A 24,373-nucleotide genomic window follows, 5' to 3' on the forward strand; every position below is an offset into this window, starting at 1 on the left:
AAGATTGAAAGAACTGATGTCCAGCCTGATCCACCCAGATCAGACTGGGTTTATCCCAGGAAGGGGAGGTAAAGACAAGGGGATAAGAACAGTTCTACTATTGCACAGAACAAAGGAGGGAAGTCCCCAGCTCTATTTTTGTCAATAGATGCCGAAAAGGCTGGGCAGTTATGATGGACACAGAGAATGTCGGGATAGGCCCAAAAATGATTCAGTGGATTAAAACCCTATATAATCACCCCACAGCATCAGTAAAAGTCAACGGGAGTGTCTCTCCACCCTTTAAAATGTTCAGTGGAATGAGACAAGGATGCCCACTCTCACCCCTCCTATATGTCCTGTCGTTGGAACCGTTACTGGCTACCATATGAAATAATGTACACATGAGAGGGGTGCATAATGAAGACATAATGTAGACATAGGAGAGGTGAAGATTGGAGATGAGGAACACAAAGTAGCGGCATATGTCAACAATGTTTTTTTTTACATATCCAATCCTAGAATAATGCTACCAAACTTAATAAAAAAGAGTTAAAGTACAGGGAACTTGCTAACTTGAAGATCAACCCTGCTAAGTCGGAAATCTTAAATATAAGTATGAACAACGAAGAAGTGACAGCCCTAAAAAGAGTGTTCCCATTAATTAGGGGGGGGGGGGAATTAGCTAAAATATCTTAGGGTAAAACTAACACCCTCAATAGGGAATTTATATAAAGAGAACTATATCCCATTACTTAATTAAATTAAAACAGAAATGAAAAAAATATCAATATGACCACTTTCATGGGTAGGACGAATAAACATGGTAAAGATGCCCATAATCCTAAAAATGTTGTGCAAATTCCAAATGATGCCAATCGCCCTCCCACAGACATTTTTTTAAAATATTAAAAACAATGATCCTAAAGTTTATATGGCAGAACAAGAAACCTAGAATCCAGTTTGTTTTTTTAATAAGTAAAAGTAAAGCACACAGGGGATTAGCTGCTCCTGATATTAAAAGATATTATAATGCAGTAATATTAGCATGAATTATAGAATGGATGAATCCAAAGAGTGATAAAAGATGGATGAAGATGGAAAATACACAATAGAGTACAATTAAGTAAGAATATTTGGATACCACAAAAATATAGAAGGCTTAATGAAATGTTGCCTTATAAGTTTATGTGAAATCTCCATTAATAACTGTAAAATATTGTATTGATGAATATATTTCATTTAGCTGGCATCTATGAAAGCCGGGCAAAAAGAGGTTCATTTGAGCTTTTGCTAAGAGCAGAGAATGTGGGCCAAGGCTTGTATATACAAACAATGGAGAGCCAATTCCATTGTTCTACACCTACTCCTTTGAAAGGATCCCATGTTGGGATATGCATTGGAGGGGCCCAACCCATAATCAACACCTAACTTCCTGGGGAAATTCAATTAATTCCCGGCCAGCATAGTCACAAGGATTTGCATGAAAAGGGGCCGACTTATGGAGTCAGTCCTCCAATCATGATCCAAGCTAGGCCAACCAATGAGACATCAGCCTGGTTTGATATACTCAGAGCCAAGGGGGAGGTAACCCTTCTCTTCCTGATAGACCAGCGAGCTGAAAGAAGTTTTGGTAAGGATGGGTAATTATGGGAAAGGAATGCCCTTTTACTTGTAACTAAATATGTGTGTAGATTACTGTATTGAGGAATATATCCTGTATTCCTTCATGTAAATACTTTATTTCAACCTAATATTTTCTTCCTTGGTATAAGGCGATAGATAGACGATTGTGTATTAGCTAGACTTTCAACTGTGTCCTAATAAATGTTATTATATTTTAAGCTTTCACTCTTGATCGAAAAGAACTCTTATTTAACCCACATCATATCTATAAGATATGAAAAATCTTAAATATAGATTTTTCAGGGTAACAGAATGGCGACCACTGAAGTAGATTACAAGACTGAAAGTATTTAATATAATACCGAGATTTGTGTAAGGCAGATTAAGGTTATTGGGGGGAATTTAAACTGAGTCAGTTTGTCCCAGAAATTGGAGGTCAGAACAATTTTATCTAGGGAAAAATATAGGTAAATGTTTGTTTTATTAGTGGGTATTAGATGAACTCTAAAAAGGAGGGAGGATACACCACATATTTTGTTTTGCTTAATATCCCGTAATTATACTTGAAAAAAATTACTTTGGATGTACCATTATAATCCGGATAAATGTAATGGGGAGGAAGTACAGAGCGGGAAAATTTTTATTTTTTTTTTTGTTTTGTTTCTTTTGTGCTCACCAAGCTTCATTGCTCTCTATCTAACCAGGGTTTGAGTGTGCTGCATGGTGAGTACATGTGTTTCATTGGAAAGACACCGATTGAGGGTGGTCTTAGTTTTGTTGAAAAGGTTCAACAGATTTTTGTTTTTAATTTAAATGGTGTGTCCACTAAAGGCATAGTATTGTGTGCAGGACATTGGAAATGAGCTACAAGAGAGTAGTTTGGTTCATTTGTTTGTTTTTTTTAGCTGTGGGAATTTACAAGCAGTAATATTTTCATTGGCGTGAGTTAAAGTACAAAACGGTGGACGTCTTGTTACTGAAGCTAATATTTGATAAAGATTATTATTATAGGGTATAAGGTGCCTCTAGCACACTGTATTATACCTTGAATACATTTTTTAAGGATAAACCCTATGCAAAAAAAATTTTTGATGATCTGAGTTTGTGGTAGATTTTTTTTTTTTTTTTTTATTAAACTGAATTTGGTTTAACATTGGTGTAAACACGGCTGTGTTTACCTTTCTATTGTAAACCTAGAGGGCTACCCACCCTATTTGATCCTGGTGGCTTTACTATTGTCCCCTTTATTCCCCGGGTCTATTGTTTTGCGGGTGTAGGCCCAGACAAGGTAAACTACAGTCTATTGTGTGTAGGCTACAGGCTAGTGAGTGTGTCTCCACTAAGCTGAAAGATTGTGTTATTGAGAGCTGAAAATATCTTTTATTTTCTACACTTTACTGTATTTTCAGAATTTTTATTCTATTTGAGTTTCTGTTTATTGTTTTGTCCCTCCTTCTATAGTGACTGTATAGTACAGGGGAACATTTAACTTAATTCAGCTTACAAATTGTGCATATTATTTGTTGATAATGGCAGCCATGTCCTCTCTAGAAAAGTTTGTAGCAAGTTATACTCTTAAATATAAGAGCAATGAATTTGCATGTGATGCTAGATTACAAGGTTCGCCTTGGGACTATGTCCAAGAGTTATTTGAAGAAGAATTTAAAACAACCAAAAAGGATAAAAAGCTCAAAAGTTTAGCTGTAGCAGGCATGTATTCGGCTTGCATGGCTATGAATGCTAAAATACAGCAATTAAAAGATATAGTCTATAATAAAAATAGTACAATTTCTAAGAGGGAAAAGGAGAATACAGCTTTACATAACCAAGTACAAACCTTAACTACCCTTAATCAAATGGTTAATGCCTCACAGGAGGAAAATGTTAAAAAGTACAAATTGGCTCAAAAAGAAGTGGTACAGTATAAAAACATGCTAACCAAAGTGGAGACTGAACTGGACCACATAATTACTGCATATAAAGTGATCCAAAATCAGTTACATGAAACTAAGAAAGGAAAATTTATAGATCACACACAGTGCACACAAACAGAGTCACAGTTGCTACAAACAATTTCAATTCTCAAAGGACAGGTGGCTGGGGCTAGCAGATGTGAACATGCTAATACTACGGCACCTACTTGTGCCTATAAAATAGGGGACACAGAGGAATATGAAGAGTACTGGGGAGGTGAAGATATGGGTCCTAATTCTACTTTTCCTGTGGCGATGGGAGAAATCGCGGAGCCACAGGAAAATCGAGAATGCACCATGATCACAGACGCACCAAACAATGGGGACCAGCTATCCACAAATGAGGAGCAAGACAAGTTCCCCATCAAGGGTAGGATCCAGACCCTCTCCTCTCCTGAAGTAAATCCAACATGTTTGGGGTTTGATAGTGAAGGAAATGAGGGGATTTCAGATGTATATCCAATTCAACCGGTAAAAACACTCAGGAGTGTGGCTGCTTTCAGTGGCAAAATTAAAACTAAGGAACACATTCCACACGCAACCAATGTACAACAGAGCTGTGAGCTCTTAGATGGGAGAAGGCCTAGTGGCCAGGTTAAGGCATCTTCCAGCCCAGTGCAGCGTGTGCAATCTACACATACCATAGATTGTAATGCAACCAGATTGAGTATTTCTAGAGACAACAGGAAGTTATCTTCTCCTGGAGAAGTTGTTAATTTCAACAACTCATTAAAAGGTGAGAGCTCTTTTGTAAATACCCCTAGACCTCCTAGGAAGACAGGAAAAGTGGTTAATCAAGTTGGAGCCATGGAATATTCTCGGCCTAAAACCACACCAGTTGTTAAGAGATGCTTTAATACTTTACAAAAGATAAAGTGCTACACGTGTGGGTTATGGGGGCATATTTCGCAGTTTTGTTTGTCTTCTGGGAAACAAGCAATATACAACCAAGAGGCGTGATGTGGAAGTATACTCACCGCGCTGGGGTGAAGGGCCTAGGAAATATGAAAATGCAAAATCATACATCCCTTCCTCAACTATTAAAGCCGAAAATGAGGCTTTACAGCAGGAGATTAGGCAAATTAAACAGGAACGGGATGAGTTTGTGAAAGAATTCCAATCCTTTAAAAGAAATGTTATTGACTCCTTGAATTGGAAAAATGGAGGGAGTAATTTGTCCATCGAGAAACAAACCACTACACTAAAGCCAGGGTGGCAATACAATATATAAGTTATGTTATAGAGTTCTATGGCATTTAAGTGTCACTATATCCAGATAGGAATGTTATGGACCATTTACCAATATACACGTATGAATGATGTATTGTTTGCTTTAAATAAAGTTAAAGAGAAAAAAGAGGGGGATAGAGTTAATAACTGTTTTCTACAAGTTTTTTTTCAGGTTAAGTGAGTTCCTGAAAATATATGTACATATAAAGCAGCTGTATTGTATGTTGCTGTACATATGCGTAAAATACGCGCCTAACAAAGGTAAGGTGCAACAGTCCATTGTGTTGGTTTTTCTTTCACTCTCTTCTTTCCTTTGTATTCTCCCAGAGGCCTGAAACTCCTAGCTTTTCATTTGTAATTAACAAAGCTCTATCCACAATGTATGGGTTCAATCTAAATGAATGTGTGTGTCTGAGTGATGGAATGCATGGATATGAACTGTCCATGTGTAAAGAAAGATTTTTTTTTTTTTGTAGGGGTGTACATTGTTTTTATGGCCATCAATAAGTGTGATCACACTAATGCGCATGCTTTGTACTGTTTGTGATTATTTTATTAATTTTTCTCGTTTGTAATGAGCTCAATACTGGTACCAGTTTAAATTAATACTTTTTTTTACAAGTTTATATGTATTCGCGAATAAATAACCTGTGCACAGATAAGAGATCTCGATCCCTATAACTCTGAGAAACTGTAGGGATTTTGTTTTGATAATTTTTCCTTTTCTTTGGCTTAGAGTGAAGTTTCAGTCACTCTAATACGTGGAAAATACATAAGAATGCATTGCTTTGCACCTTGTGGCATCTTATGGATTCAGTAGGTCTGGTGTTTTGTTTTTCCTTCCAAATTGACGCATGTGCTGTTAATATGTGTAAAGGTTTTATGTCTACAGGTTGTCTTCTTAAACTTTAAGTACTTACAAACACACCAGGTTTTCCTATAACTTTTTGTTTGTCAGAGTACAGATATGTGGGTGTGTCTGTACATTTTTGACTGTACTTATTGTGGATGGACGCATTATCTCAGCTGGAAGACTGTTCCAATCATCCACTACTAGTTTAGTCCATTATGAACCTCTCAGAGAGGTACAGTGAGGTGTTATTAATTTTTGAGTTTTGTATTTTAGGAGAAATACACAGACAAGGACGAATGATTGAACCCAGACTGGACAAAGTACTTTGAAACACAGAGGACCTTAAAACATAATTTGTATTTTTGTTTTAAGGAGAAGCCTTGAATCTAATTAATTGCAGTCAGGCCCAACTAAATTCTAAAAAGAAAAAAATTTAAACTTTTTTTTTTGTTAAACAGAGATCCTGCTCTCTGTAATACGAGTTCTTGTGGCCTGCTTGATTTGCACTGAGAGTCAATTAATATGTTAATCACCACCGACAGAGGGTGTTGCCTTTTGAATAGCTGCAATGTTTGAAGGCAGTTTCAATGGTTTTTTTTTGACAGAATACAGATTCAATTTTTTTTTTAATTTGTTAAATTTTTTCTCTCATTTTTATTCTTTTTTCTTAACGGTAATTTTTTTTGTTTACAAAAAAAAAAAACAAAGGGGGGAAGAAAGATTTTTAATTTTTTTTATTAATTCTTTTTTTTAATGTTTACTATTTTTCTTTCTTTCCTATAGTACCTTTATTTTTATTTATTTTTTTTATTTTTTATTGTGATTCTTGAGTTTGGTGTCACCAGGGTGAAATAAATGAATAAATAAATAAAAAAAAGAGGGGAGTAGGGGGAGATTATATGGAGAACATTTAAAATGGTTAGAAATGTTGATATAGAATATTAAAGCTTCCCTATAGCATTTTGGGGATGGACCAAGTTCCAACAGTTTTTCTTCTCTCTTTCGACATTGGATAATTGTTATATAAATGTATGTGATTGTAGCTATTACCAACTATGACAGTAACACCTGGGTGTTAGCAACAGTCATGTGACTATTTTCTTTATATATGTGACATACAATCCTCTCTACAGTTCTAATATTGGGCAGTCATCATATGTGGTCATTGATCAATTTTTTTTTGTTGGTCAGTTTTCTTTTTTGTGCCATAACCAAGTTCAAAGAGCATTGCGTGAATATCATATAGATATACTGGGACTGGTGAGACTCATAGTGATTGGCAAATAGCAGGGAGTATAGTACAACTGTACTTAACAGTAATTTAGTTTGATTGTTCCTGAAGCCACTAGTGACTGATGACATCACACTTATCCGTATTCTGAAATCAAGTTATTTTTGTCTGCGTAGGCGACACTGCCTAATCTGCATGGAGAACTCCTAAAGTGATGACCTCTTCTGTAGCCTGCTAAAGGCAGGACTCATACAGTAGCTACACACTGTAGCCAAGGAAGGAGCTATATGCCCAAAGCTTGGCACCAGCCAAGGTTGAACGGAACACAGTTCCAGTAAAAGAGGGTTAGTGGTGAGTTGCGATGGCAACAAAACTCCCCGGAACACGTGAAGGGTCATACACGCACACACAACGTGGTATTCCACAGAAGGTGGGGCAGAGGTACTTGCAGGCATATGACAATGGAGGAAGAAAGATGGGGGGATGAAAATCAGACACCTGGCTGAAGGGCGTAACCATTCAAATTGTTACACATATCACTGGGAAAGGGGTCTCATTAGTATGTCGCAGTATATCTATGGCAATTCTAATCAAAGGTCCTTATGGCTCAGACTTACCAGACAAGCATTCAGTTGAATGCATATGTCTTAAATGTACTTGTGTTTTTATTTCTCTACCTTTGTCCACATTAATAAAGTATAATCTTAGAAAGCCAGGAAAAGCTGGTCCCCAGGCTATTATTGTATGCTGTATCCAATTGAAATCACCAGTGAAGGCCGTCCCAGAAGCAAGAGCAACAGGACCAGATTCGTCTTATGGACTTTCGTACTGTTATTATCGGACTATTGTTATTATTGGACTGTTGACAACAAGGATCCTTATGTTTTTTTTTCTTATTGTTTTGTTTTGGTGCTGTTTCTCATGATTTTTATTATGGACTTATGACATCCAGAACAAGTGATGACTACTGATACTGGGATCCAGAAGTGTGAACTGTAGAGATGGAGAGTTTAAAAGTTTTTTTTTCTTCTCAAAGAGTTTTATTTCATTTCAGAGTGTAAAGCCGAAAGTGCCAAATATTAAAGGAGATTGCACATAAACCATTATTCTAGGTGTGGCCGAGTCTCATATTCTCAACTGGCCACAAGGGGCCATCTGTTGCCTTATAAGTTTATGTGAAATCTCCATTAATAACTGTAAAATATTGTATTGATGAATATATTTCATTTAGCTGGCATCTATGAAAGCCGGGCAAAAAGAGGTTCATTTGAGCTTTTGCTAAGAGCAGAGAATGTGGGCCAAGGCTTGTATATACAAACAATGGAGAGCCAATTCCATTGTTCTACACCTACTCCTTTGAAAGGATCCCATGTTGGGATATGCATTGGAGGGGCCCAACCCATAATCAACACCTAACTTCCTGGGGAAATTCAATTAACTCCCGGCCAGCATAGTCACAAGGATTTGCATGAAAAGGGGCCGACTTATGGAGTCAGTCCTCCAATCATGATCCAAGCTAGGCCAACCAATGAGACATCAGCCTGGTTTGATATACTCAGAGCCAAGGGGGAGGTAACCCTTCTCTTTCTGATAGACCAGCGAGCTGAAAGAAGCTTTGGTAAGGATGGGTAATTATGGGAAAGGAATGCCCTTTTACTTGTAACTAAATATGTGTGTAGATTACTGTATTGAGGAATATACCCTGTATTCCTTCATGTAAATACTTTATTTCAACCTAATATTATCTTCCTTGGTGTAAGGCGATAGATAGACGATTGTGTATTAGCTAGACTTTCAACTGTGTCCTAATAAATGTTATTATATTTTAAGCTTTCACTCTTGATCGAAAAGAACTCTTATTTAACCCACATCATATCTATAAGATATGAAAAATCTTAAATATAGATTTTTCAGGGTAACAGAAAATACACATAGGGGGGCAGGAGGCGGAGCCTAGCGCAGCAGACATGCATTGTTAGAGCTCCACACCGCTGAGGAGAGAAGAGAAGGACAAAGCGGAGCCTGCAGGCTCAAAAGGTATCCATTTGAACCTTTTTGCCCCAGGGAACAAACTGTGAAAGTTTGGGCAGGAAATATGGTACTGGGAGGAAACCGTGGCAGAAATAAAAATCACCTCACAAAGAGCTCACAGGCACTCACTGCAGCTGAAGCAGCTCCAGTCACCTCACAAGATACAGCATCAGGGCGCTCTCACAGACAGAAAATGTCACAGCAAGACTCTCCATTTGAGTCAGATACAGAACAAATCCTCTCACAAACTTCTCCACAAGCCTCCTCAGAATCCCCAGTAATATTATTACAATTTGAAAAGATGCTTCATAAGGCTTTAAAACAAACCTCAGACCAAATAACAAAAAGCCTAACCAAAGAAATAAGAGAGCTGGGAAACCGCACCGCAGCCTTAGAAATAAAAATGGATGAAATTGAAATTACAACCCAAGAAAATATAACAGAATTGGAACAATTAAAAAAATAGAATTTAATACTTCAAACTAAGCTCGAAGATTACGAAAATAGAGCCAGACGTTCAAACTTGCGCATAAGGGGAATACCTGAAACTGTGACAGACCTGCAATCTACTATTACTGCTCTATTACAAGAACTAAAGCCAGATATCCCTATTGAACGTTTAGAACTGGACAGAGTACACAGAGCCCTCACAGCCAAAAAGAAAGATGGACCCCCACGTGATATAATCACAAAATTTCATTATTACAGAACGAAAGAACAAATACTAATTGCTGCAAGAGAAAAAAAGGAACTTAATTTTCAAGGACACAATTATCAAATTTTTGCTAACCTATCCCAACTTACTATTACTAAAAGACGATCCATTAAACCCCAACTAATGGAACTGCAACGCCACAACATTATGTATCAATGGGGCTTCCCCTTTTCAGTCAGATTTAACTACCAAGGTACAATTTACAGAAGCAGATCAGCAGATGAACTACAACAAACCCTTTTAAAATTAAATCTGACAGAACCCACAAGCAGCAACACTCCCACACGCAGAAGAATGGCATCATCTTCACCTTCAGGCAGCACCCAGAAAATTTCAGAACAAAATGGGAATCATCATTCTCACAAAAGAGGCCGTTATGCCACATCATCCATGGACCAAGAAGATTCAATGGACTGACATCCTAATTCCTGATATCTCTTCATTTATTATACTAAGAGATGGTTCTCTATAAAAAACCTATATTTATAACTGAATGTAACTGCATTCTGATAGTCACACTCTGTGTGGGATCATGTTACATTCCAGTTATATTTCTTATTACTTCTGATTCATATAGCCTTAGAATATACAAGTGAAATAAGGAAATTCTTGTTCAGTTATATATTATCAGGTAATAACAATAGATTTATTACTTTTTAGGACAAATATGTTCAATAATCCAGAAGTAATGGAAGCTTTTTCTTTCTTTTCTTAAAACAAATATATTATTACCTAACTAGTTCCTAGAGTTATGTTTTTGTTTATTCTAATCTGAAGCAATACAACCTCAATTTTATGAGTTAACATATCTAAACAGTTACATATGAATAAAATATGTAATTGTTTACTCTAAAAGGGTTAAAATCCCAAAATAATTCAAACTATCTTCATTAATACTAAAGTTATTAACAGTACCTTTCTAACTGAATTATTTAGCCTAGGGCAAGACTAACCATATACAACCACCCTGGAATAAATAATTTCAACAAAAACTATATTCTGCACTCCAATTAATGAAACATCATTTTGATGTCTTTTGACATAGCACTTCTCTCCTGTAAGCGGAAGATCCGTGTACCCCCATTAGCCCTCCTCATTCTCCCAACCATATTATGTGGGAGTGCGACGAAGGCACTTATTCCCCTGAGAGAGATATTTATTCTCTTTCACGGGTAAATTGTGATTACTTGCAAAAAATAATTTATACAATGTATCATCTAATCTCATATGTTTTTTGTTTACTCTTTACTTCAGAATTCACTGGTTTCTTTTCTATCTATTCATCTCTTCAGTCCACACAGGTTGATCTGCGCAGTCAGCTCTGCATAACAAAAAGTAAGTCAAAACTATTTGATCTATTGCCATGGCACCACTGAATATACTTTCCCTGAATGTTCAGGGAATAAATGTCCCTCAAAAAAGGACCAAAGCCTTCCGTACTTTCCATAACAAGAAGGCTCACATAGTATGCCTCCAAGAAACACACTTCACCAAAGATTCTACTCCAAAATATATTTCTCCTTTTTATCAACAAATTTACACGGCTTCTGCCTGTACCAAGCAAAGGGGAACTCTAATTGCATTTCACCGATCCACACCATTCACCTTATCAGAAATTAAAGACCCAGAAGGTAGATACCTGATACTCATGGGTTATATAATGGATACAGCAATCACGGTGATTTCCTACTACGCTCCTAACAAACAACCTACACCATTCCTCTCACATATATTACAAGTGATTAATACACACAAAATAGGAACAGTGATAATGTGTGGGGATTCGAACCAGGTCCTCCTCCCACTTCTAGATAAATCACCTTTTACACCATCCAAAATAACCTCTAGATTACCTTTTTCTCAACTTCTTTCCAAATATAATCTGGTAGATGCATGGAGAGAAAGTAACCCAATGAAAAAGAAATTCACTTATTTCTCGCACCCTCATCAAACCTTCACCAGAATAGATCATATTTTTCTAACAATAGGAATGATACCAGAAATTATTGCATCAGATATAATTCAGATTCCGTGGTCTGACCATAATGCAGTATACACTACTATAGCCTCAGCCATACCAAAAGCGCATGACCCAACGTGGTACTTACCGGACATAATGCTCAAACACCCACTACATCAGATGGCCATTGAACAAGCTTTAAAGGAATACATATCAATTAATAATACAACATACATCTCCCCAATAACACTGTGGGAAGCTCATAAGCCTGTCTTGCGTGGTACAATACAAAGTCAAATGGCAATATTTAAACGGGAACGCAAAAATCTAGCAAAAAAACTAGAACTCAATTTTAATGCAGCCTACATATCATTTCAAGATAATCCATCTCAGAGTACAAAATCTCATCTGGAAAAATCTAGATTGGAATACGATCTATTTCTCACTGAGTCAGTTGATAAATCCCTCAAACGCTCCAAACACAATTTCTACATGAATACAAACAAACCAGGTACATATTTGGCTCGGGCATTAAATTCAACTAACAAATCTTTCAAACCAATACGTTTGAAATTATCAAAAAATGTTTACACTTGTAATCCAGTTAAAATAGTCCATAAATTTCACTCACATCTCGCAACTTTATACAAGACAAACAATGAATTTAATCCTACAGAGGCTGAATCCTTCTTCTCAAAAATAACCTTACCTGAGTTATCTCAGAATCAAAAAAGCAGTTTGGATGAGCCTATAACTATAGATGAAGTTGCTAACGCCATAAAAGACCTAAAACTTAACTAAAGACCAGGCCCAGATGGCTACTCGGCTTTATACTATAAAACATTCTCAGAAATACTCTCTCCCATTCTCACTGAAACTTTTAACAAACTTCTAGATGGACATTCTTTTCGGCAAGAAACACTAATGGCAATTGTTTGTATGATCCCAAAACCCCTTTCTGATGATACTTCCTGTGTGAATTATCGGCCTATCTCTCTGTTAAACCTCGATATTAAATTATTAGCAAAAATAATAGCAAAACGCCTCAATAGCATTATAGGAAAATTAATACATAGAGATCAAGTAGGCTTCATGCCAAATAGACAGGCAGGCGATAATATACGCAGGGCAGTGTTATTGGCACATATTGCTAAAAAACGGAAAATCCCTTTATGTTTTCTATCTCTCGATATTAAGAGGGCATTTGACACAGTATCCTGGCAATATATGCAATATTCATTACAAAAATGGGGTTTTGGACCCCACTTTTTAACATGGATCAAAGCATTATATAATAAACCCAAAGCCTATATAAAATATGCTGGATACAAATCTGAAGCCTTTAATATCGAAAGAGGTACCCGTCAGGGTTGCCCATTATCTCCCTTATTATTTATCCTTATACTCGAACCCATGGCCCAATACATCAGAACAAACCAAACTATAACTGGCATTGAAGTAGGAGGTATTACACACAAATTATGTATATTTGCAGACGATATATTACTTTTTCTATCATCACCACAGGTATCTGGTCCTAACTTAATACCAGCTCTTGATGGATTTGCAGCCCTATCCCGCCTTATGATTAATCTTAAGAAATGCCGAGTGCTTAATATTTCACTCACAAACATGGAATTGATCCCGGCTAGGGCTGCACTCCCATTCACATGGGCAGAAAAATCAATCCCATATCTTGGAATTCATTTAACAGCATCTCATTCTGACTAATTCTCAACCAATTATCCTCCTGTATTAAGACAGATCACAAATCTAATAAAACAATGGTCGCAACTTCCTTTATCCTGGATAGGGAAGATTAATGCAATCAAAATGACTATTCTACCCAAATTGCTTTATCTATTCAGAGTCCTCCCTATTCCAATTCCTTCCTATTTTTTGAGAATAGTACAAAAAAGTGCAACTTCGTTTATATGGGGCTCTTCTAAACCACGTATACCTATACACACACTACATCTTCCCAAAAATAAAGGAGGCCTGGGATACCCTAATTTTACTAACTACTACAGAGCAGCACATTTGGCCAGTCTGTCCAAATACCATGCAAAACAGGAAATCCCATTATGGGTATTTATAGAAGCTTCAGAAAATGACCCTCTATTAATATCAAATTTATTATGGCTTGATCCTAAAGACCGCTTTAAAATTCATAATCCCATAACTAAACACTTCTTATCTCTCTGGGATAAACTAAAAACCAAATATCAGTTACAATCTCCACACAATCCTCTCCTTTCTTTTATCAGAAATCCGGCCTTTTATCCGGCATGGATCTACCCAAATTCTTTTAAAGCTTGGACAACATCAGGCATTCAGACACTAAATGACTTCATAGCATCTAAATCATTCCTTTCATTCCCATCGCTTAGAGAAAAATATGATCTACCAAACTCTGAGATATTTAGATATCTCCAAATCAAAAATTTCTATACACCATTCCTAAAGGGGGATACACCATTATCCCAATTATCCATTTTTGAATCAATCTGTACAAAAGATTCATTTGCTAAAGGTACAATTTCATCACTTTATAATCAATTATATGGAGTAGCAAATCTTAATAGACCCTCTTACGTTCAGAGGTGGGAGGAGGACCTGGGACGAACTTTAGAAGACACGGACTGGTCTAACATATGGCTCACATCTAAGTCATCTTCACCCAACATCTTAGCACTGGAGACAAATTATAAAGTCCTAACTCGCTGGTACCTTGTACCCGCTAGAGTGGCAAAATATTCTCCTAATACCTCAGCTCTTTGTTTTCGAGGATGCCCAGAAATAGGCACATATTTACACATATGGTGGACATGCCCAGTAATCTAAACTTTCTGGAAGGAAGTCTTCGTGATTGCATCTAAAATATTTTAAAAAATAATACAACCAGATCCATATTTAACTTTACTTAATCTAAAACCGGAATGATTAACACTCTCTCAATTCAAACTTATGATCCAACTAATAACGGCTGCAAAACAAACAGTGGCCAAGGCATGGAAATCTCCTACATTGGTACTAACAGAAACAATTCACAGAATGAATAATACAATGTCCCATGCTAAGATGGTAGCCATCGATCAAAATCAAATTCCAAAATTTGAAAAACTTTGGCATCCTTGGATAAAACAACAGTTCCTGTCAAACTTCAATGACTCTGTCCTGTTGCCATGGTAACAGATTAAATGACTTACAGAGACACCCATTCTAAGGCTTCAAAGAGAACTAAAAAGAATAATAAACTGACGAGCGGGACAACCTTGTGGACCATACCTCTACCTTTCAACCCTTTTTCTTCTTTCTCTTTCCTTTTCTCCACCTTACGATTAAAGCTCATTATCAGAATTTATTTGACCTATATACACTCTACTTGTAAACAATATGTATAGTAGGTATAAATCATTTAAATACCTACAAAAGTAACTAAGGAAATGATATATATCTTTAATCTAGGTTTACGTGAACCCAATGTTTAATATTTGAAATTTCATGATATTTACCTATATAAACCCTACTGTAAAACAATGAGCTTACTTTATAGATCCTTGTAAACTTACTTTATGTATCTTTATAACATTGTATACTCAAACTTCTTTTGACAAGGAAAATACACATAAATTGACTAGAAATGTTTCCAAAATATGGGATATACAGTAATTTATAGACAGGCAAAATGGGAATATAATTCACCGCTGATTTCACTAGGGGGGACAATTTTTTTTCCACCTGGTAATGGGACACACTTCGGAAATTGGGTAAAAAATGCACAACTAAAAGATATAATAAAAAAAGAGAAAATAAGCCCATGTTACAAATTAAAGCACAGAAGAGAACTGATGATATTAGATGAATGGAGGTATTCGCAGTTAAAACATTTAGTGGGAAGCTTGGCGCAAACAATTAGAGATGGGGAGAACTTGAACCCAGTAGAACAATTATGCAGTCACCCGATAAAAAAGAAACACAGGATTTCACAGACTTAGAAGGTTCTCACGCAGATGGAAGGACTGGGAACACCTACATTCAAAGGAAAACGGTAAAAGGAACTGGGGTCACATTTAAAAGATCAACAAATAAGTAAAATTCTGGGGGCCATACATGGCTTTGCAGCAGACATAAATACAATGGAAACGAACTACAAATGTTTGGCAAGATGGTACATGACGCCGAATAAGGTACAGAAATACCAACCAGGGAAATCCCAACTGTGTTGGAGAGGGTGTGGTCAGAAAGGCACTATGTCCCACATGTGATGGGAGTGCCCGAAGATAAGGGAATGTTGGCATGAGGTACAACAGAACGTGGGGGAGAGTATGGGGTCAGGGATTCCGATGACCCACGGTTTTGTTTATTCCATAATGTAAATATCGTAAAAAAAAAAATAAGAATTCAGTTATACCATATTTAATAGATGCAGCAAAGGGGGCAACAACAAGAAAATGGTTGGACCTGGAGAGACCCACAATCAGGGATTGGTTTAACAGAAAATAATATATATATAAAATTGAATATTTAAGTAGTAGGGAAGAAGACCAGTTAGAAAGCTTTGCTAGGATATGGGGAAAGTGGAAATAAAAGTAAGAAATATACAGAATGCTGGGTAGAGTATGGACAGAAGGAAAAACAGTGGGGGAGGAGAAACGGGAGTGATTGGCACATATGGGATAATGGGGGAGGGAAATAGGGTTAATGGAGAAATATATGTTTACCTTAGGGGAATGTGTTTAAATATGTGAATTGTATATGTTTCTTCTTTTTTATATATGGAAAAACAAATAAACTTTAAATAAAAAATAAAAAAAAGAAGTGAAACATAATATAGCATCTTTCTATCTGGCCCCTCCAGCCACCCTATTTAACTGTCAGAAACTGATGAGATCCAGAAAATACTTATTCTCAGAATATGCAAGTTATATACTTAAAGTGTACATATAGCCTAAACTTTTTTTGTTATAGATAGAATAGGGAAGGGTAAAATACCCTGTTGGGTTTTTTTTTTTTTGTTCTCTGAGTACCATTGGAGAGATTTCCCTACATTTCCCATCTCAGAGAGGCAACAGGAAGTTAGATGAAATCTCCAAAATAGATTGGAATTTGTCTCTTTGACAATTGTATCCAGAACAGAAATCCTTTTGGAAGATTTCCCCTTACCTCTTGTTCTGGGGACAACTCAAAAATATTGGATTTCCACTCACTTTCCATCTAGGTAACAAAGATCACCAGTACAAATGGACATGTGAATATTTTCAACGTTAACACAGACAGAAATAAAACCTTGAGAGCCTAACTCCTCCTCACTACATCCCAATTTTTTTTTCCCGGAGGTGCACTTTAATCTGTGCTTTGTGTAATGTTGCACACTGATTTGAATTATTGGACGTATTATTTATGAGATGCTGTATGATGAGAGGTACTACAGTTTTTCCTGAACATTTTTTAACACCCAATTCCAAGTTTATGCTTCAATGTACACAATAAAGCAAGACTTTGGAATTTGCAAGGAATATTGTTAACAGATTTATTTCTGTGTGTTTATACAAATTTTTTATAGATATATAGGCGTTGATTAACGAGTAAAGCCTGTTCACTTAGCAAACCAAATGTATCCATGTTTCATGTTACACCCTAAATTTGGGTATAACTTAAAACATGCTCCCAGAAGTAGAATTAATCTTTAACTTGCTGTTTATTATAGCAGACTGACTGCAATGAATTCTACATGTGTGTTTCTGTATAAAATGGCAAACTTATAAAAATATAATTTTCCATATGGCTTTTTTAACCACTTCCGCCCCGGAAGGATTTACCCCCTTCCTGACCAGAGCACTTTTTACAATTTGGCACTGCGTCGCTTTAACTGCTAATTGCGCGGTCATGCAATGCTGTAACCAAACGAAATTTGCGTCCTTTTCTTCCCACAAATAGAGCTTTCTTTTGATGGTATTTGATCACCTCTGCCGTTTTTATTTTTTGCGCTATACACGGAAAAAGACCGAAAATTTTGAAAAAAAATGATATTTTCTACTTTTTGTTCTAAAAAAAATCCAATAAACTCAATTTTAGTCATACATTTAGGCCAAAATGTATTTGGCCACATGTCTTTGGTAAAAAAAATGTCAATAAGTGTATATTTATTGGTTTGCGCAAAAGTTATAGCGCCTACAAACTAGGGTACATTTTCTGGAATTTACACAGTCTTTAATTTATGACTGCCTATGTCATTTCTTGAGGTGCTAAAATGACAGGGCAGTACAAAACCCCCACAAATGACCCCATTTTGGAAAGTAGACACCCCAAGGAAATTGCTGAGAGGCATGTTGAGCCCATTGAATATTCATTTTTTTTGTCCCAAGTGATTGAATAATGAAAAAAAAAAAAAAAAAAAAAAAAAATTACAAAAAGTTGTCACTAAATGATATATTGCTCACACAGGCCATGGGCATATGTGGAATTGCACCCCAAAATACATTTAGCTGCTTCTCCTGAGTATGGGGATACCACATGTGTGGGACTTTTTGGGAGCCTAGCCGCATACGGGGCCCCGAAAACCAATCACTGCCTTCAGGATTTCTAAGGGCGTACATTTTTGATTTTACTCCTCACTACCTATCACAGTTTTGAAGGCCATAAAATGCCCAGATGGCACAAACCCCCCCCAAATGACCCCATTTTGGAAAGTAGACACCCCAAGCTATTTGCTGAGAGGCATGTTGAGTCCATGGAATATTTTATATTTTGACACAAGTTGCGGGAAAGTGACAATTTATTTATTTATTTTTTTTTTTTTGCACAAAGTTGTCACTAAATGATATATTGCTCACACAGGTCATGGGCATATGTGGAATTGCACCCCAAAATACATTCTGCTGCTTCTCTTGAGTACGGGGATACCACATGTGTGGGACTTTTTAGGAGCCTAGCCGCGTACGGGACCCCGAAAACCAATCACCGCCTTCAGGATTTCTAAGGGTGTACATTTTTGATTTCACTCTTCACTGCCTATCACAGTTTCGGAGGCCATGGAATGCCCAGGTGGCACAAACCCCCCCCAAATGACCCCATTTTGGAAAGTAGACACCCAAAGCTATTTGCTGAGAGGCATGGTGAGTATTTTGCAGCTCTCATTTGTTTTTGAAAATGAAGAAAGACAAAAAAAAAAATTTTTTTTTTCTTTTTTTAATTTTCAAAACTTTGTGACAAAAAGTGAGGTCTGCAAAATACTCACTATACCTCTCAGCAAATAGCTTGGGGTGTCTACTTTCCAAAATGGGGTCATTTGGGGGGGGGTTTGTGCCACCTGGGCATTCCATGGCCTCCGAGACTGTGATAGGCAGTGAAGAGTGAAATCAAAAATTTACGCCCTTAGAAAGCCTGAAGGCGGTGCTTGGTTTTCGGGGTCCCATACGTGGCTAGGCTCCCAAAAAGTCTCACACATGTGGTATCCCCGTACTCAGGAGAAGCAACAGAATGTATTTTGGGGTGTAATTTCACATATTCCCATGGCATGTTTGAGCAATATATCATTTAGTGACAACTTTGTGCAAAAAAAAAAAAATAAATAAATAATTTGTCTCTTTCCCGCAACTTGTGTCACAATATAAAATATTCCATGGACTCGACATGCCTCTCAGCAAATAGCTTGGGGTGTCTACTTTCCAAAATGGGGTCATTTGGGGGGGTTTGAACTGTCCTGGCATTTTATGCACAACATTTAGAAGCTTATGTCACACATCACCCACTCTTCTAACCACTTGAAGACAAAGCCCTTTCTGACACTTTTTGATTACATGAAAAAATTATTTTTTTTTGCAAGAAAATTACTTTGAACCCCCACACATTATATATTTTTTTAAAGCAAATGCCCTACAGATTAAAATGGTGGGTGTTTAATTTTTTTTTTTCACACAGTATTTGCGCAGCGATTTTTCAAACGCATTTTTTGGGGAAAAAAACACACTTTTTTACATTTTAATGCACTAAAACACACTATATTGCCCAAATGTTTGATGAAATAAAAAAGATGATCTTAGGCCGAGTACATGGATACCAAACATGACATGCTTTACAATTGCGCACAAACGTGCAGTGACAACAAAATAAATACATTTTTAAAAGCCTTTAAAAGCCTTTACAGGTTACCACTTTAGATTTACAGAGGAGGTCTACTGCTAAAATTACTGCCCTCGATCTGACCATCGCGGTGATACCTCACATGCATGGTGCAATTGCTGTTTACATTTGACGCCAGACCGACGCTTGCGTTCGCCTTAGCGCGAGAGCAGGGGGGACAGGGGTGCTTTTTTTTTTTTTTTTTTTTTTTTTCTTTATTATTTTTTTGCTTTTTTATCTTATTTTAAAACTGTTCCTTTCATTTTTTTTTTTTTTTAATCATTTTTATTGTTATCTCAGGGAATGTAAATATCCCCTATGATAGCAATAGTTAGTGACAGGTACTCTTTTTTGAAAAAATTGGGGTCTATTAGACCCTAGATTTCTCCTCTGCCCTCAAAGCATCTGACCACACCAAGATAGGTATGATAAAATGCTTTCCCAATTTCCCAATGGCGCTATTTACATCCGGCGAAATCTAAGTCATAAAATGCTCGTAGCTTCCGGTTTCTTAGGCCATAGAGATGTTTGGAGCCACTCTGGTCTCTGATCAGCTCTATGGTCAGCTGGCTGAATCACCGGCTGCATTCTCAGGTTCCCTGTTGAGACAGGAGAGCCAGAGAAAAACACGGAAGACGGTGGGGGGGGGGGCATTCTCTCCCACTGCTTGTAAAAGCAGTCTAGAGGCTAATTAGCCGCTAGGATTGCTTCTACATGAAAGCCGACCGCTGGCTGAAAAGAATGATACCAAGATGATACCTAAACCTGCAAGCATCATTCTGGTATAACCACTCAAAGTCGTGAATGCTGTACCTGAAGACAAAAATATGGTTAACAATAAAGCACAGTAAACGGTAAAGTATAAAAAATTGCAGACCTGAAAAGCAAACATGATAAAACATAATAACAATAAAACATTGCAGAATAGAATACAGTAAAAAAGAGCAGAACAATAGAGAGAATAGAGAAAGAGAGAATAGAGAGAGAACAATAAAACGACAACTATTATTTTTTATTTTATATTTTTGTTTGTGTTTTTTTTTTTTTTTTTTTTTACACTTTTTTTGTAACTGTAACTTTTATAACTGTAACCGGTTCCAGGTTCGGGTCTCTCAAAATGTGATGGCATCTTGGGAGACCCTGTGAAAGTGTGCCTAGTCTGTGGAATGCTGTACCCTACGCTAATACTCAGCTAGTGAATGGTAGCGTTCAAAACATTCACCAATGCAAAGACCAGGATTGTCAGGACAGGGGGGACAATAATAGCGGGTGTCACGCCTATATCCGCGCTTGCTGCAGACACAACATCTTTTTTGGGGGGGTTCGTTGGGTAGGGGTACTCGGGAGGACATAAAAATGCCTCTCATGCAGCCGACTGCATTTGGTTGGGGATGTGAATGGGGGAAGTACGGGCGCTGCAGAAGTGGTGGGTTCCCAATTAGGATTGGCGAATGCAGCAGGAAGGGCACTATGGGCATGACGGGCCTGTGTTTGTCTTCTTGGTGGCAGCGGGACACTATTTGTGCTTGCCACCTCACCAGCTTGAACTGCACTTATGGGACTCGCCACGTCACCAAGTGTTACTGCAGTGCTGGTTTGACTACGACCGGGGTGTACTAGGCCGCTGGCGCTTGCCAGTTCACCAAAACGCTACCAAAAAAACTGTTAACGATCGCAGGGATCAGGCCTGACTCTGCGAACGCTGCAGTTATGCATTTAGTGTTTTGTAAGTGACAGTGATCGATCGATACTGCACTTGGGTGGGCTGGGGGGCAAAACGCAGGTGCTAGCAGGTATCTGGGCTGATCCCGCTAACACTGCGTTTTTGGGAACCCTAAACTGCTGGGGACGCCAGTATAGATCTGATCGGATCAGATATTGATCAGTTCAGATACTATACCACTAAGGGAGGTGTACAGTGCGTGCGTGGGTGTTAGCGCTACTGGCACTAACCTGACGCTGCCTAGGGCTGGTGCTTGCCAGTTCACCAAAACGCTACAAAAAAAACTGTTAGCGATCGCAGGGATCAGGCCTGACTCTGCGAACGCTGCAGTTATGCGTTTAGTGTTTTGTAAGTGACAGTGATCGATCGATACTGCACTTGGGTGGGCTGGGCTGGGCCGGGCGGAGGGGTAAAACGCAGTTGCTAGCAGGTATCTGGGTTGATCCCGCTAACACTGCGTTTTTGGGAACCCTAAACTGCTGGGGACGCTAGTATAGATCTGATCAGATCAGATATTGATGCGTTCAGATACTATACCACTAAGGGAGGTGTACGGTGCGTGGGTGTTAGCGGTACTGGCACTAACCTGACGCTGCCTGGGGCTGGTGCTTGCCATTTCACCAAAATGCTACCAAAAAAACTGTTAGCGATCGCAGGGATCAGGCCTGACTCTGCGAACGCTGCAGTTATGCGTTTAGTGTTTTGTAAGTGACAGTGATCGATCGATACTGCACTTGGGTGGGCTGGGCCGAGCTGGGCGGAGGGGCAAAACGCAGGTGCTAGCAGGTATCTGGGCTGATCCCGCTATCACTGTGTTTTTGGGAACCCTAAACTGCTGGGGACGCTAGTATAGATCTGATCGGATCAGATATTGATCTGTACAGATACTATACCACTAAGGGAGGCGTATGCTGCGTGCGTGGGTGTTAGCGGTACTGGCGCTTATCTGACGCTGCCTGGGGCGACGCATATCACCGCCGGGCGATCAGGGGGCTAAATCTTTATTCGGTAATAAACGGCGGGTGCCCTGACACTATAAAAAATAAACAAACTAACCAGCGTCACCCGTAACGGTTATACAGTGATCAGTGGTGAAAGGGTTAACTAGGGGGCAATCAAGGGGTTAAAACATTTATTAGATAGTATATGGGGGTCCCTGTCGCTATAAAACTCTGACGGCGAACCTAAATATTTACGTCCCTAACTAGCATCACCAGCGACACTAATACAGCGATCAGAAAAATGATCGCTTAGCGACACTGGTGACAGGGGGTGATCAAGGGGTTAAAACTTTATTAGGGGGGGTTAGGGGGGTACCCTAGACCTACAGGGGGCCTAACACTCACTGCCCTGACACTGTAACTGTCACAAACTGACACCAATGCAGTAATCAGAAAAAAAAAAAAAAACCTGCTTGGTGTCAGTTTGTGACGGGGGGGGGGGGTGATTGGGGGGGGATCGGGGGGCGATCGGGGGGGGGATCGGGGTGTTTAGTGTGCCTGGCATGTTCTACTGTGTGTAGTGTGTTGGTGCACTTACATTACAGTCTTCTCTCCTCGGCCCGGAACGGAAAATACCGAGCCGAGGAGAGATGACATCATTTCCTCTGCCTCTGTGTACAATACAGAGGCAGGGAAATGATCCCATTGGCTGAGAGCGATCGCGAGGGGGGGGCCACGAATGGATGGCCTCCCCCTCACCTCCGATCGCCGGGGGAGATTTGCCGACCGCCGCAGGCACCGGGGGGGGGGTCCGATCGGACCCCCCACCCGCGGGCAGGCAAGGACGTACATACACGTCCTTTTGCCTGCCCGTGCCGCTCTGTCGACGTATATAGTCGTGCGGCGGTCGGCAAGTGGTTAAGCTGATGTTCTTTTTGTTTTTTAAGTCAATGATTAACCTGGTTCCTGCCCATAGGACGTCAATGGACATCCTCCGGCTGCAGCGGTTATACTGGCATGATGCCTGCACCTACAGGCATCATCCCATTATTAAATTTTTCAGCCGTTGTCTAATTTTTCCAGCAGAAGTGATTTGAGTGGCTGATTAGCCACACGATCACTTCTGTGGGTGGCAGAAGGGGGACCCACCCAAGCTGTGGTGTTGGCTGCATGGAACAGAGAGAGAGGAACTGACATTGTTCCTGTCTCTCTGTGACCCTGGAAACTGGGAGCGGTTTCCAGGGTCAGTCTCTTTGTTTACCTGGCCAGTAGCGGCCAGAAAAGCAGCCTATCAGACCGATCTGTGTCTGATCGGCTACATTGGAGGCCAGAGGGGAGATTTGGGGTATAAAAGACCCCAGATCTCTCCATAAAGAGGACCTGTCACAGCCCATGCTGTTACAAGGAATGGTGTGCATCCTTTGTGATAGAAATACAGTTAGTCCAAAAAACAAATAAAAAAAGTGTAAAAAAATAAGTTTTGTAAAAATAAATAATAATAATAAAAAAAAAATTTAAGCACTCCAGTACCAACGTGGTAAATAGCAAACAAATGCATTCGTTACTCCTGCACGCATATGTAAATGGTGATCGCACCAAATATGGTATTTTTGCAAACGTCAGCAATAATTCTAGCACAACTAGAGAATTGTTCGAATTGGCCCAAATGCGAAGTGGTTAACCACTAACATGTTAATGCCTGTCACAGCTGAGGCTGCTATCTAACAGGGGGATATTATTAACCAAATCCAGGCAAAACACATCAGTGGAACACCATTCACAGTGCGACTGCCCCAACCCTGGAACTAGCATCACTTTTGCCAGGTTAGGTCCATATTGTATCTTGTAATGAGATGGCTGCCATTGTTATGCACAGTACTGAAATATTTATAGTTAGAAGAAAATTCTGCTTATGTTGGTATAAAGAATAAGAAAAATATAGGAGTCGTATGAGAAACAATACAATCTTTTTTTACTAGCTTTTTAA

At 38.6% G+C, this 24,373-nt stretch overlaps 1 protein-coding gene across 2 annotated transcripts in view; it reads right to left on the bottom strand.

Moving 5' to 3' along the window:
• The window catches only part of SPOCK3 (SPARC (osteonectin), cwcv and kazal like domains proteoglycan 3), a 570,427-nt gene that overhangs the window by 96,544 nt on the left and 449,510 nt on the right, over positions 1–24,373 (bottom strand). The window lies entirely within an intron of this gene.

This window comes from Aquarana catesbeiana, linkage group LG01 (genome assembly GCF_042186555.1).
Source record: "Aquarana catesbeiana isolate 2022-GZ linkage group LG01, ASM4218655v1, whole genome shotgun sequence".
Classification (NCBI taxonomy): domain Eukaryota; kingdom Metazoa; phylum Chordata; class Amphibia; order Anura; family Ranidae; genus Aquarana; species Aquarana catesbeiana.